This window comes from Physella acuta, unplaced genomic scaffold (assembly GCF_028476545.2).
Source record: "Physella acuta isolate Inbredline_101_S28 unplaced genomic scaffold, ASM2847654v3 ptg001761l, whole genome shotgun sequence".
NCBI classification, from domain to species: Eukaryota; Metazoa; Mollusca; class Gastropoda; family Physidae; genus Physella; species Physella acuta.
Genome location: NW_026733271.1, coordinates 304,192 through 320,071, shown reverse-complemented (window position 1 = coordinate 320,071; position 15,880 = coordinate 304,192). Strand labels below are relative to the sequence as shown.

Here is a 15,880-nt window from a genome sequence, read left to right as displayed (position 1 = left end):
TTAAGGCTAGCGACACAGTATTTAATCTTTCCTCGGTGTGTCATTAAATATTCACAAAAATAACAATCACCTAGGTCTAGCCATCGTGTGTCATGAAATATTCACAAAAATAACAATCGCTTAGGTCTAGCCAGGCAGCGTTAGTGGTATAAGAACCTAGATCTGGAATTAATACACGAACTACACATGTGGCAGAATACATTCGGAATAGTAGCGGGAGGACACAAAGCGTGCTGGAACTACTTTTAACGCTCTTTGTATTAATTCTCGAACTAATGTAAGTTTTAAAACCTAATAGAAATAGTGACTTTATGTTGTTAAAATAAGCCTTGAGACGTGTTTCCACCGACTCATTTAAAATTATATGTCATGCTAGTTAATATTTTGGCTTTATATGAATTTATTACTGAGTCAAATGAATTTTAGGACGGCGTGGGTCGAATGGTAGAGCGTGAAACGGCTAACCCGAAAGTTTCGAGTTTGAATCCCGAGCTCGAGTTCAGTGTTTCTTCCAGACTTTTTTCTCCGGGGGGGGGGGGGGGGGGCGCACTTGAAATTTCCGGGGGGGGGGGTAGACTTTCTCGAGGGGGGGGGGGGCACTGTTAAATGTATATATTTTCTATATAAATTCCATTTCGTTCGGAGGGGCGGTAGACTTTCTTCGGGGGGGGGGGGTGCTTAGCAATCCCCCCCCCCCCCCCCCCCCACCCCGAAGAGATGCCTGAAAGAAACTCGAGTTCGTAGGAAGTCCACGCAGCTTTGATGGGTACCTAACTCATGTTAGGAAAACAAAGGAGGCAGTGGCATCGTGCCAGCGCCGGCGCCAGGTTATTTAGCACCCTAGGTAAAACTTATTAAAACGCCCCCTTTCACACAAATTAATTACTAACACATATGTATAAGAAAACAATTAATTAAAAGTGACATATTAATTTATTATCAATGGCATACACGTGCATACACGTTATAAGTAGACATCAAAATCTAATTTTACTTGCCTCCTTCGCAGAGGCGTAGCGATGGGGGGGGGGGGGGGGGGGAGGGGAGGAGGGGACATATGTCCCCGGGGGCGCCGACCTTAGAGGGCGCCCAAAATGGGTTGGAAAAAGTAATCGCAAGTTTGAGGGGGGTGGGTCAAATCAAAAGTTTAAGGGTGGTGCAAAAGTTTGTCCCCGGGCGCCGGGAAGGGTCGCTACGCCTCTGCTCCTTGGTCTCAAAAGTTTGTACTAATTCTTTTCAATTCCAGTTTGCAAGCGTATTCACATTTTACTGAAATTGTTGCTAATTGCACGAGTCTACTTTTGTACTTTACGACATAGCCCCCCCCCCCTCCCCCCAATTTTAAGTGTTTCCCTTCGCTCCCGGGAGAAAAAAGTCTGGAAAAAACACCGAATGCAATAAAAAATGTTCTTGTAGGGTTGGGCTCCCTGCAGTCCTCCCAAGATAAGTTTTAAAACGGAACTTACCTGTTTTAAGCTTGACTGTCTTTAGTTATAATTGTAAAATGTCTATATATTGTGATTATGTAACGATTTTTTTTATTTTTGAAAAATAAAAGGTTATAAATAATATAGATTCCAGCCTAAAATTGTTATATAAAAATCCTTTAGGAAAGGGTGAAACATATGAAAAGACAATTATTATATGCTTAATTTACGACTGTGTGTCTACTAACATTACGTATTGAAATCTATAAAGGCTACTGATGTATTTGTCTTTCAACTTGATAATGCTAAAAAAAACTACCAAACTATTTTGTTTAGATCTATATAATTTTTACAATAACAAACTATAACTTAAAGTTATATTTATATATAAGCTGTCAATCAAGGGTGCAGGAATTTGAAATGAATTTAAAGTTAAACAACGAATTATCTCCCATTTGGAAATACAATACCAATATTTTATTCAAGGTAAATAACTTTCACAAGTTTAGCTAAATTAACCAAGTGTAACTAAGACATGCTTGAAATTCACAAAAAAAAAACCGCTCTAAATTTCATTATGTAATCACTATATACATTGTTTTATATTAGCTATGTAAACATGTAAAAAAATATTTTACCTATTGAATACTTAACTGTAGGTTTTGCTTGAAAGCCTAAAAACGTTAGCTTGATTACAACGTACTTCCATTCAATTTTGATGACATTCTATGAGTCGCGAAATAAATCTAGCAACGATTCTTGTAAAATCTTGGATCCCCTAAAAGGACGCCTTTCATAAATCAAACACTGGTAACTGTTTTAGACATTGCTAGAATTGTTGATTAAATATAAGAAAAAAATATAATTTGAAAAAAAAAGTTAACGGTTAGTTATAAATTCAATCCTATTTAATAGTATATATTAAGAGTGTTAATATAGATTCCTAAAAAAAACTAAAGATTTTTCAACTAGAGAACGCCTTACCTTTCTTTGTAGTGTGTTCCGTACTGAATTGAAAATCATCTAACTTACGATAAACTCGACTACTAGGACATACTCTACTACATTCACAACACCATATCAAACTTCGATACCTAAACATAACAAGACTCGATGCTCCAGAACTACGACCCCAACTCGTTTAACAAACAGTACTCCCATTCAACGATTTCACTGGACCTATTACTACACTTTAACGTCAATATAATTCGATACCTTAATACCACAAGAATCAATACTCCCGAACACCAGAACTACGATACTTCATCACCTACTTTATCATTTCTCTAATTACCAATCAGATTCCACGAGATCTTAACTACAAAACAGCCGAATAAAAATTATGACACTTTAACACTTCGATACTTTATACCTACGAAACCATATCATCAACAGCCTTCCGCCGTTACTCCCAAATCTAAACGATTCATCAAATCTTACCAAACAAGTAAAATACTTTGAACACCCCGTCATTACAAAATTCTATACACCAGGACAGATTTCTAATTCAAAGTCAGAGAAAACGAGACTTACAACCCTATTAAAATTAGATAACCGTTTGAAATGTTCAAAATTTAGATAACGAACTCATTTAATCGTTTTCTACATCAATTATGTGACACCAAATTAAAAAGGCAAAGCGACTGATAAAAAGAGCCCCGACCTTTCCAAATTAGGGATGTGGGGTTGCATTTTTTCCATCGCGAATCAAGATATGCCTATATAGACCTAATTTTGGGGTTAGGTGCAAAATTGATAGTTCATCCTGGGCTCTACCAATAGATCACTACTCCTTTATAAAAGGTATTAATTATTAAGTACTTTTTGATAATAGGGGTCGTCCATAAATTACGTCACACTCGTAGGGGGGAGGGGGGGGGGTCCGTAATTTGTGATGAGGGGGAGGGGGGGGGGCGGTTCAGATGGTGCGAAGTCACACTTTTGCATTATAAGAAAGCAATGTTAGAAAACGAAATGTTTAGCTGTTATTTCACGTTTCAGAAAACTGTTTTAATAAATTGCAATAGGAATTGATTGAAATACTCTATTTCAACTGAGTTCAGACAAAATTTTGGAAAAATATCAATGTTTTAGGAAAAAAATTCATCTGCAATTTTGAGGGGGGGGGGGGGGGGGGGTTGTAGGCCTGAAGTGTGACGTAATTTTAGGGGGGTCTTGCTTTTTGTGACGATGTGTGACGGAGGGGGGGGGAAGGGGAGGTAAAAATCGGCAAAAGAAAGCGTGACGTCATTTAGGAGGACCCCCATAGCGATAGACATTTTGCGTCCCCTAGGGGTGGCGCCTTAGGCGTACCACCTAGTTCCCCTTTTAAGTAGCGCCGGCTCTGCATCGTGCATACCACGCACTTAGGTCACTTAAACAGTTAAACTCAATTTCATCTGCCTCATAATCTTGGACCACCAAATTTTAAAAAGTAACTTAATTTTTTAAGTTTCTAATATAAAAATAATTAACGAAATAAATATATAGGTTTTAGTATAACCGTGAGGTAAAAAAAAAATTCTGTTTAAATTTTTCACCCGCTAGTAATTTTAAGACACGAAGAAGACCCGTTTAAAAAAATACAACTGAATAATGTACCGTTCGAATAAAGATGGAGGAAACTGTATCACACAGATTTCACCTTCCGACCAGTCTCGCGCGGCCAAGCAGAAGACAAGTTACGCGACACATACGCGTGGTATCGATCTGACGACAGCTGGTATCGATATCGCCACCCATCCAAGTAAACGATCCGTGTTGTGGAAGTAATTTCTAGGACGTGGAAGGAAGAAGGTGTATTAAAAACACGGATCTGGAAGTTGACAGCAGACGTTACGGGACTCAACCCGGAGAGGAAGGCGGGTTTCCGGAATTCTTCAAGGTGGGTGCACGCTATTCTACGCTAGTGCTAAATATAAAATACTGCAACAAATTTCTAAAAAAATAAAATCTAGATCTATTCGCTGTGTAGTTTTATGATGTCAAGCACATCGTTATCTTTTTATAAAAATCCAAGGCCTACTTTTACAACGAGTGTTTATTATTAATGTGTGAACACGATCGCCTGCATTGTTTATGTTGACGTTTGAATGAACTTTTTTTTAAACCGCGCTTGCCATATGTCCTCGTCTGGGATTAGCCACCGTCTGCAGTCACATTACTCGTGTAAGCCAATGGTAATTATCCCCCCTCGCTGTAATCTCGTAACTATTAACACGTACTTTAAAAAGCTGTTATCGTTTGTATGTAACTAGGTTAGGCTACTCGCGTGTGTTCTGGGGTACACGGGGTCACACGTGTGTGCGGCGTGGATGATTGGGTTTAGTTTTTTTCTGGATGGCGTTTGTGGATGTCACCGTGCCTGCTTGTCTGGATAATGTACACAGTTTTAGAACTTGATTTTCTCAGGTAAGTTTATGTACTAACTAGACCCCCATGTTTACAGAATGTGTTTTAAATATTTTATTTGAATGTGATTTAAGGCCTATTTATTTATTGTAGATTAAACAAATCTTTAGATCTAGATAAGCAGATATGCATAGAATCTAGATCTGCAAAAAGATCTTTAGGCCCCTAATATATCCGCATGCATCTAGTTTGGTAGATCTAGATCTAGTATGACAGGCTGCACTACTGAATATAGCTTTGGTTATACATTTTTACTTTCTCGTATATACGAAGTATAGAGAAAGTATTGTAATCGTGCACAAAAATCAATTGAAATTTTAACAATTTTTACCGTATTACACCTCAGTCCTTCATCACATCCGACAGTGGCGTAGCCAGGATCGTCTCAAGGGGGGGGTTCCAATTTTTACCCGGGGACAAACTTTCGATTTGCACCCCCCCCCCCTCAAACTTTCGATTTGCACCCCCCCCTCAAACTTTCGATTTGCACCCCCCCCCCTCAAACTTTCGATTTGCACCCCCCCCTCAAACTTTCGATTTGCACCCCCCCTCAAACTTTCGATTTGCACCCCCCCCTCAAACTTTCGATTTGCACCCCCCCCCCTCAAACTTTCGATTTGCACACCCCCCCCCCCTCAAACTTTCGATTTGCACCCCCCCCCCCCTCAAACTTTCGATTTGCACCCCCCCCCCTCAAACTTTCGATTTGCAACCCCCCCCCTCAAACTTTCGATTTGCACCCCCCCTCAAACTTTCGATTTGCACCCCCCCTCATACTTTTTATATATACCGAGGGGTCTATGGGGGGGGTTATGACCCCCCCTAACCCCCCCCTGCCTACGCCACTGACATCCGAAGTATAGAGGACTTATTTTAATCGGGCAAAAATTATCAATCCAGATTTATCAAAATTAAGAGGTTTTATGCGTAATCCAGTTTGAAAAACTGGGCGTTGCAATTCTGTCCGTATGTCTGTGTGTGTGTGTGTCTGTCTGTCTGTCCGTGTGTAAACACGATAACTTGAGTACCGTTACAGCTAGGTTGATGAAATTTCATATATAAGTATTTCATCAAAATCGTAGATCCGTATCAACTTTTGAGCGATTTCCGATAACCGGAAGTGGTACTTTTCCTACTTTGAATTTTTTAAAAGCCTATAACTTGAGTACTATTTCAGATAGATAAATGAAATTTCACATGTAAGTAAAAGATCTAATTCTCTACCTTCTGTTAAATTTTGAGTAATTTCCGTTGACTGGAAGTAGTAATTTACGCCACTTCCGATTTCTCAAAAAACTAATGTAAATTTTAAAAGTACTAATAATATTGCGCACTATTATGCGCTTTTTTATTTCGCGTTCACTTGGTGTGCAATTAATTTGTCTACGAGATTTTATTCTATTTTTAAAACTTTAAGTATTTAAAATGGATTAAAAATCATGTCTATAGCCCGAGTTCCCATCCCCTGTTATTTTATATAAAAATATTCGAGAAAGTTTAGGGGAGATCACTCCCGGTTTATTATAATCTAGAATCTATTTATAAATATTGAGACTCATAACTAAGGATAATATTCAGTGCTTCAATACAGTTATGGTTAGTGTTAGACGCAGAGTTAAGGCCGGGGTTATGGTTAGTGTTAGACGCAGAGTTAAGGCCGGGGTTATATTGGAGACTTTGAGATTGATGTCAGGCTAATGTGCAAGTTTTAAAAATTGGAACTGACTGCAAAAGTTTGTTTAGCTATAGTTATGGCTACATATCATACAAACTATACTAGATTCTCTATGGATTGTGGGACATTGAGACTGCTTTGTCCACTCTGTTGTTAGCGGCGTATAGGTCGCATGGTTAAGGTTCTTGTAAACATACAGCTTGCCGATAGGATACCACAGAGATACGTTATTCCCTTGCCGTTGAATCAAAGTTAGGGTTATGGAAAGGAATAGTTCCTGGACAAACTCCCTTGAACCTCAGTAACACCCCCCCCCCCCCCCACAGATATAAACCGCCTACAACCTTCACTGCGTGACCAACAAAACACGCAAAAAATATTTCTTAACATGTGCCGTCACTAAACATATTAAACGCAATAATTTCATAGAAAAGATGCTACATGTACTACTAAATTACTACTATTAGATTTATTCTTTTTAATTTCCTTCTGTTTATTAACCTTGCATTAGGATTTTGTCCAGTTTCTTTATAGTTTTTCATTTATATACATGTCGCGTTAGGGGGTGGGGTTTTTAACGGCACCTACAGGGTTTAGAGGACATCCAGAAATGACGCCATGCTTTTTTTTTACTATTTTACCCCCCCCCCCCCCCCATTCTCTGTCACACATCGTCACAAAAAGCCAGACCCCCCTAAAATGACGTCACACCTCGGCCCACAATCCCCTCAAAATTGCAGTAGAATTTTTCTTAAAATACGATATTTTTCCAAAATCTAGTCTGAACTCTGTCAACATAGAGTATTTTAACCAATTCCTATTACAATTTATTAAAACAGTTTTCTAAAACGCGAAATAACGGCTAAAATTCGTATTCTAATATTGCTTTTTTTATAATGACACCATCTGACCCCTCCCCTTCATCACACTCCGTCACAAAATTACGGACCCCCTCCACCCCTACGAGTGCAACGTCATTTATGGACGACCCCTTAGGGTAGCTATGTTAGTATGTGTACACACACACACAAAATGACAATAATTTTGTTATTCCTTGCTGGCGTTCACACAAGTAATTCAGTCACATTCGCTCATGACAACCTACATACACTAACGAGAGGGGGGGGGGGGGCGGGGCTAACGTCCCGCTTCGAGCAACACTAGTGCAATTACACACAGTGCCATTGCATAATTAGAGTGCTCATAGTATTGGTTATCCACCGCCTCCGCCCCTTTATATATCCTCGCTAGTTTCTACACCTTACTCTGACTGAGCTTATTCTTAAAATTCACAAAGAAGTGGCTTTATATAGAGGAGGTCGGGTCGGTAAAGCTCATGGCTGCTAATCTGAAAAGTCTCGAGTTCGAACCCCGGGTAGATGAAGCTCGATAGCTGGGGACAGCAACCCATCTAAGGGAGACAACTCCAGTCAAACAATTGCTGACTTGTACTTTTGTTCTTTAATGGACAAAGGCTATGGAAGCAAATCCAAAAAGAAAAGCAGGTCGAAATAGGAGTCAACGACCTATAACATGTTGACACGTAATACTTGGGTTGGAGGAAATCTCTTCCAACATTAGAATTAAGAACGAAGAAGAAGAAAAAAAAACATTGTAACGAAATAAAATAAAAAATCCACCTCACTTTCCGTGACCTGTTTTATTCAAAGCGAGTTGTCAACTGGAATGGGAATTTCGCATACTAGGATCAGCTGTATTTTTAGACATTCTTAAGAAATAACCGATCGAAGACTTCTGTGTAGAGGAGGCATGCACGCGTGGTGGGCTACTCACACTTATAGATGGGCTGCACTCATAGAGGAGTGAGATACTCACACATATTGGTGTGGGATACTCACACATATAGGTGGGCTACATACATAGAGGGATACACATATAGATGGTATACACACTTTGGTGGGCTACTCACACATCGATAGACTACACACATACACAGTGGTGTGGGATACTTACACATAGACAGGCTACAGACATAGATAGGCTACACAGATACAGGGGTGGGATACTCACACACGTAGTTGAATTACACACTTAAAGATGGGCTACACATTTTCTTAAACCAACAGATGTGTCACTATCTGCTTTATTGATCTTTACACTTATACAAAATACTTTCAATTATTGATTAGCACTAAAAAAAAAACAACTGATTTTAAAGGCTGGACTCTGACCCTTACTTAAAGAACTAACAATAATATTTAACTGTCACTTTTCCTGCAATTTGCATTGCAATTTTTCATGAGGCCCGAAAATAAAAGTAATTCAATTCAATCTCTGACTTCATACACCAGTGATGTGTATCTGACTTAAGGACAGACCGCTGGACATACTGCTGACCACACAACCAATGCACGTCCCGAAGTCCTTAAAGAAGAGGGTAAATAATTAGTTTATGTTTTAAAGTTTCTTTGATACAGCGAAGGTGACAAAAATCAAGTAATTAGCCCATGTTTCTGGGAGGGGGGGGGGGGCGGGGGGGGGGGGGGAGTTGACCTAGATATCCTACTTGGCTTGAAATTGATTTGTTGATTACAGTCATCGACTCACTAATATCAAAGAAACCAAACATCGTTGTATTAAAGGGTTTACTAGCTTATTCACGTCACGCTGTGTAACGTCATCTCAGTCATTTGCGTCACGGTATTACGTCATCCTAATCATCCACGTCACTTTCTCGTCACAGTGTATAACGTCATCCCAATTATTTGCGTCAACATCTAACGTCATCCTAATCCGTTACGTCAGTGTGTAACATCATCCTAATCCGTTACGTCACAGCATCTAACGGCATCCTTATTCATCACGCCACAGTGTGTAACGTCTAATCCGTTACGTCACCGCGTGTAACGTCATCCTAACCCGTTACGTCACAGTGTGTAACGTCACCCCACTCCGTTACGTCACAGTGTGTGACCTTGTCACAGCTCACAGACTACCAGACGACCCAGGTAAAAAAAAATGTAGCGACTGTGAGCACTGGAGCGCGTCCACAACGCCCCGTGAGAAAGGTTTGCGTAGAACAGCTTGCCGCCCAGCCCCCAGCCCCCCGCTGTGTTAGCTGCAGCTACAATAATTAAATATGTATGCCAAATGTTTCTGATTCAATTCATTATGTGTACCCTAGTCAGCCTTTCAAAAACACTTAATTAACAATTCACGCGTGAAATGAACACTTGGATATATTTTTTTTTAATACCCTGATTTTTTTATTTTTTTTGACGGCTTTAGCTGACCCACTTTGAGATGTCGATTTCAAGCCATACTAGATTTAATTACTTTGTCAAATATTTAATCAAGTTTTTATTTTTCTTTTTTTTTTCTCTTTCTGTGTGTGGGAGGAAAATGTTTTTTTTTCCATTTGGACGAAAAGTTTTTATCTCTAAAGAATTATTTTTCCGATTCCCGACCTTTTTTCTTTAAAAAAAAGGAAAGTTTTATAAAATCCATTTTCCGAACAGTTTATTTTTAAGATAATGTTTTTATAGCCGGTGCCACGTGTTTCAAAACTTGCAGATTGCGTGCCTCAGACAACAGAGATCAACCGTTATTTTTTTAGTTTTCGTGTTGCCCACGGTTGTTAACCTATCTAAACCGTAAAATTATACCACATCAAGTGACACCACCGACTACATTCACCTTTAATGACGTCTTCCAACAAAACAATATTTGTGCATACCAACGGTTCGCCTTTACCACTAGTCACCTGCTCTACTTCCTTTAGCTTGCCTTTGTTCACAAGACTTATCGGGGCGTAGGTTCTATCAATTGGACGACCGAAATGTGAGTTTAGTGTGTTGACTGAGGAGACCCCGCCCTGTATTGAATGAAGCCGGGCCATTTTTCTATAATCCAGGCAACCTATTCCGCTTCTATATTGAGAGCATAAAATAAAACCCAGTGTCATGTTCGCCAATGAAATAGCATTTAAAAATTGGTCTGAAACTTACAATAATAATGAAATATCTAAACATGTTTTTACGTTTTGTGTTTAGTCCAGTGGATTTTTACCTATTTGGGATGTACTAAACGCCACTAGTTTCTTATGCGCATTCATCGAACACTTCTTATTGGCTCTATCGTCCGCACTGACAAAATCCGATTGTGAATCATATGAGTTGGTTGTGTGTCTTAACCTCCACTGAACCCCTGAGGCTGACTCACTGAACCCCTGGGGTTCGATCGAACCCAGGTAAAGAATCACTGCTTTAGTCGTATTCCCTACTCTTATGTTAGTCGATACAACTCTGAAATAAGAAGTTTATGCACACAATAATACACCAAATAGCATTAGCATTTCATTATAGGGAAAGAATGGTAAATGCGTATATTTGTGACTTTGCTTACAACCATTTATTAGTGCATGTCAACCGTTTTGATTGTGGTGGTTATTGTGGGGCTAAGTAGGCAGTAATGATACAAACTGCAGTTAGTACAGATACCAACACGCTCTGGATGTGACTTTAATTTGCCGTGAGACTGGGGGTTGGGGGGGGGGGGGCAGACTTGTCATCAGATATACTTGTAGTCACGTCAAGATCCTTTACCTCACTAGACCTGGGATGTCGTACAGGATGACCATTGGAATGACCACACAATGTCACCTGGTCATACCTGACTTTTGATGGGAGCTTCCTTGCTACAACAATTTATTGTCTGTTAAATCAGCAGCGATTGTTGTATAGCTTTATCTCTTGTCTGACCCATTCCAAATGGAGCGATTTCTATCCAGCAGTGCACATACGTTTATGTCAAATGGAGAGATTTCTATCCAGCATTGCACATACGTATATGTCAAATGGAGAGATTTCTATCCAGCATTGCACATACGTATATGTCAAATGGAGCGATTTCTATCCAGCATTGCACATACGTTTATGTCAAATGGAGAGATTTCTATCCAGCATTGCACATACGTATATGTCAAATGGAGAGATTTCTATCCAGCATTGCACATACGTGCATGTCAAATAGAGAGATTTCTATCCAGCATTGCACATACGTATGTGGCATAACTAACACAAGTACAGCTATTGGACGATCTTATGTATGTTATGTATACACAGTCTACTGGAACATTTCACAGCAATTTTGTTTTAGAAGTTGTTAGTTTGGCTTTAAATAAAGTTGTTTTGGCCTACAATAAAGCGTTGCCACTTTGGCTTTAAAACGTTGCTAGTTGGCCAAAAATAAAAAGTTGCTACTTGGGCCTAAAAAAAGTTGCTAGTTTGGCCTAAAATAAAAAGTCATTAGTTTAAAAATAATGTTGCTAGTTTGGCCTAAAATAAAAAGTTGCTAGTTTGGCCTAAAATAAAAAGTTGCTAGTTTGGCCTAAAATAAAAAGTTGCTAATTTGGCCTTTAAAAAGTTAGTTTCGCCTAAAATAAAAAGTTGCTAATTGGGCCTAAAATAAAAATTTGTTAGTTGGGCCTAAAATAGTTTCACACGCGCTAATTCAGGCTGACACCTCTACTCATGCTGGCATGCCATAGATACGTTAACCCCTGACCTTCTATTTTGGTTAAATATCCCGCTGGGCCGGTGTAGCTTGTCAAAACAAACAAATCTGGTTCGTGTAAGGAGGTCAATGAAACAATAAAATAAATTAGGTTAAATAAGCTGTCCTAATTAACCCAGTTAAAGTAAGGCTAGAGCACAAATAGGACAAATTTGAGATTTGAGGACACATTAGGAGCAATATACGACAAATGTAGGACAATTATGTTCACATTAAGGACAATATATGACTATATAGGACACATTCAGGACAATCAGGTTCACATTGAGGACAATATAGGACAAATAATTTTACATATAGGACAATATAGGACAAGTTCAGGACAATTAGGTTCACATTGAGTACAGCATAAGATAAATGAAGGACACGTAGGTTCACCATTGAGGACAGTATAATACAAATGCAGGACAATGAGGTACATAAAACTTATCATAGACTGTAAGCTATTGCTGCGTACTATCATCTCATATTTTGTATATCAGAATATCCAATTAAACTTATCTTCTCATCTCATATTTCGTATATATTATCACAATGTCCACCTAAACTTATATGTATTCTCATCTTGTGTATATCAGAATGTCCACCTAAACGTATCCTGTATCCCCATCTTTAAACACGTATATCAGGAAGTCTTATAAAACCTCTCCCAGTTCACAGCCTATAAAAATGGAAGCCAAATTGCTCCAAATGGTGTATTTACAACACTGAACGTCGCATAACAAAGTAGTTACCTCGGCATCACTGGAAACCTTTCATCCGCTTGCATCTGTTGTGCTGGTCTTTTATGCCGTCTGGGAATAAAAGGCCGATGTCTAGAGGATGTAGAATAAAGGTCCACGTCTTTAAAATGGATCCCCCCCCCCTTTTTTATCACCCCTAGCCCATTATACCGATGATTCTTCTTCAAAGAGCGTCATACTTCACAAGCATTGCGTAAATACAGGTTTGAAAGCGCGCGCTGTCAACAGCCAATCAAAACGTCGTTTATTGTTTGCCGTAGAAAGTGTCGAGAGTTGTTGCCGCTAACAATGAATAAGTACTGTCTGTCAGCATGTTTGTCTGTCTGCATGTGTTTCTGTCTGTGTGTTTGTCTGTGTATATCCCTGTGTGTCCGACTGTATGTCAGCATGTTTTTACTTTCTCGTATATACGTAGTATAGAGAAAGTATTGTAATCGTGCAAAAAAAAAAAAAATCGAGATTTTTACAAATCTCGACGTTTTACACCTCACTGATACAGAAAAACATAATTTTGCAATCTTGTCCGTATGTCTGTGTGTGTGTGTGTCTGTCTGTCTGTCCGTGTGTAAACACGATAACTTGAGTACCGTTACAGCTAGGTTGATGAAATTTCATATATAAGTATTTTATCAAAATCGTAGATCCGTATCAACTTTTGAGCGATTTCCGACAACCGGAAGTGGTACTTTTTCTACTTTGAATTTTTCAAAAGCCTATAACTTGAGTACTATTTCAGATAGATAAATGAAATTTCACATGTAAGTAAAAGATCTAATTCTCTACCTTCTGTTAAATTTTGAGTAATTTCCGTTGACAGGAAGTAGTAATTTACGCTACTTCCGATTTCTCAAAAAACTAATGTAAATTTTAAAAGTACTAATAATATTGCGCACTATTATGCGCTTTTTTATTTCGCGTTCACTTGGTGTGCAATTAATTTGTCTACGAGATTTTATTCTATTTTTAAAACTTTAAGTATTTAAAATGGATTAAAAATCAAGTCTATAGCCCGAGTTCCCATCCCCTGTAATTTTATATAAAAATATTCGAGAAAGTTTAGGGGAGATCACTCCCGGTTTATTTGCCTGTGTGTCTGTGTGTTACCATGTTTTTCAGTATGTTTTTCTGTCTGTTTGTCTGCCTGTGTGTCTGTTTGTCTGCCTGTGTGTCTGTTTGTCTGCCTGTGTGTCTGTTTGTCTGCCTGAGTATATCCATGTGTGTCTGTCTGTGAATATGCCTGTTTGTCTGCCTGTGTGTCTGTGTATCTGCATGTGTGTTACCATGTTTTTCAGCACGTTTTTCTACCTGTATGTCTGTCTGTATTCCCATTGCTTTTCTTCCACTATTAATTGTAGTATAAATTCCCATTGCTAGTACTATTGTACGACAAATTCCTATAGCTAGCCCTCTACAAGTATCTTTCACCTAGGCGACCTAAAAGCTGTGTTATCTTAAAGTTCTTTCATTGATGTGTCTAACATTCTGTCGTATCAGCTGTTATCTTTCAGCACATACTTTAACATTTGTTTTCTTATTCAATCCACAAAATCCCCCCCCCCCCTGCCGTAGTTTAGCGCACTGTGTGGTTTGTTTAATCACTTGTCTACCTACTCAGCATTCATACGTTTTTTACTTCGTCTCGACTCGAAAGTTGTGTGGCAGGTTACATGTAGGCCGCAACAAGAGGTTCGATTCTAGTTGTTGACATTTTTTTTCTTGGTGGTACTTCGTCAGATCTATGTGTCGTCGTTCTGTCTCGGTGTTCTGTTATTGGCCTCTTGTCATTGATCCATCTATGTTGTCATTGATCCACCCACTCAGTCAATTGCTCCACCCACTCTGTCAATTGCCCTACCCACTCTGTCATTACTCCACCTATTCTATTATTTCTCCGCCTCTTCTGCATTGCCCCACCTACTCTGTCATTACCCCGCCCGTTCCGCAAATGCCCCACCTATTCTGCTATACTTCTCACCGCGTCTATGTGTCTGTTTGTTGTGTGAAACACCATTCGCTCTATTGACAAGTTAGCACCAAAACCGCCTACCTAACTAACCCAACCCGTGTGACATTTACATTCAATAACAAATTGTTCAAGTGTAGAATCAAATAACAGTCAAAACGGTATCATACGATTGTGAAGCGAAGCTAGGCGTTTATTGCGAAGTGGGTGGAGGGGGAAGGGGGTTACTTTGTATACTTTTTCTGCTTCAGTAAAAACCATTGGACTGTAACATCCAACAGGTGTTTATTAGAGGGTCTTGGGTACACGGGGATCGTCGATACATCATAACCAGGCCAACACATCATACCTAGGCCAACACATCATACCTAGGCCAACATATCATACCTAGGCCAACACATCATACCTAGGCCAACACATCATACCTAGGCCAACACATCATACCTAGGCCAACATATCATACCTAGGCCAACACATCATACCTAGGTCAACACACTACACTAACGCCAACACATCATACCTAGGTCAACACATCGTACCTAGGTCAACACATACCTAGGCCAACACATCATACATAGGCCAACACATCATACTTAGCTCAACACATCATACATAGGCCAACACATCATACCTAGGCCAACACATCATACCTAGGCCAACACATCATACCTCGGTCAACACATCATACCTAGGCCAACACATCATACCTAGGCCAACACATCATACCTAGGCCAACACATCATACCTCGGTCAACACATCATACCTAGGCCAACACATCATACCTAGGCCAACACATCATACCTAGGCCAACACATCATACCTAGGTCAACACATCATACCTAGGCCAACACATCATACCTAGGCCAACACATCATACCTAGGCCAACACATCATACCTAGGCCAACACATCATACCTAGGCCAACACATCATAGCTAGGCCAACACATCATACCTAGGCCAACACATCATACCTAGGTCAACACATCACACTAACGCCAACACATCATACCTAGGCCAATACATCATACCTAGGCCAACACATCATACCTAGGCCAACACATCATACCTAGGTCAACACATCATACCTAGGCCAATACATCATACCTAGGTCAACACATCATACC

At 39.5% G+C, this 15,880-nt stretch overlaps 1 protein-coding gene across 4 annotated transcripts in view; it reads left to right on the top strand.

Annotated features, from left to right (window-relative positions):
• Window positions 1–4,217: 4,217 nt before the first annotated feature.
• LOC131930344 (uncharacterized) overlaps window positions 4,218–15,880 on the top strand; it is a 69,271-nt gene continuing 57,608 nt past the window's right edge. For 2 of the 4 annotated variants that reach the window (XM_059286776.1, XM_059286780.1), the window contains exon 1: window positions 4,218–4,311. The gene's annotated coding sequence lies outside the window, so the exon portion shown is untranslated. Of the gene's footprint in view, window positions 4,312–4,721; window positions 4,839–15,880 lie in introns of those variants that run through there. The other 2 variants (XM_059286781.1, XM_059286779.1) reach the window with 2 other exon arrangements.